This window comes from Penaeus monodon, chromosome 27 (assembly GCF_015228065.2).
Source record: "Penaeus monodon isolate SGIC_2016 chromosome 27, NSTDA_Pmon_1, whole genome shotgun sequence".
In the NCBI taxonomy this organism is placed as follows: Eukaryota; Metazoa; Arthropoda; class Malacostraca; order Decapoda; family Penaeidae; genus Penaeus; species Penaeus monodon.
Window position 1 is genome coordinate 37557577 of NC_051412.1, and position 666 is coordinate 37558242.

General features: G+C 44.0%; 1 protein-coding gene across 1 annotated transcript in view; it reads right to left on the reverse strand.

The window, feature by feature from the left end:
- Positions 1-666, reverse strand: part of LOC119590516 — a gene marked incomplete in the record, with an annotated part of 54991 nt that overhangs the window by 34753 nt on the left and 19572 nt on the right.

Sequence of the window (666 nt, forward strand, 5' to 3'; positions counted from 1 at the left end):
CTCCTGCCGCCTCCTCACATCTCACTCATTACTCACGCCGGCACAGGTGAGTCATCCAACTTAATGAAGGGCTAATTAACTAATTACTATCTACCTCTCGGTGTGAAGGTTCGTAGTTTTTTATTTTTTTTTTAAACGAGATTCAAAGAGAGCATTGGCGTTCGACGGAGATCTGATCGACCTGTCATAGCCGGTGTGATGCTTCCTGCGAGACACTGGTGTGGCTTCGCACCTTCCTGGCCACGCGTGCACGACCTTATGACCTTCTGGCTGAAAGGTCTTAATGGCTTGCCCCAGCATGATTTACGTACGTTCATGATGTCGACGGTCGTAACTTTTTTTTTCTTTTCGGGGAAGTGGATGAGACTATTTCAAAGAATTAAAATTCCTGGCTTGCTATTTCTGGATCTAAAACTTTAATCGATTTATCTATTTCCCTTTTTAGACGGGGACAGACAAACAAAGCTAAAGAAACTTGACCTTCACGTTTATTTTCTTTCCCTTAAGAGACAGCCTCGCAGAAGGTCAGCTCGGTAAGTCTCTGAATGAGATTGCCTGTCTACCTTGTATCCAATTATAACCTCGTTTACTTACAACATATTTGTGACATAAGGAACTGGACGCGTCTGTGGGTTCAGCAAATTCTGTGGGCAGAGATGACCACCA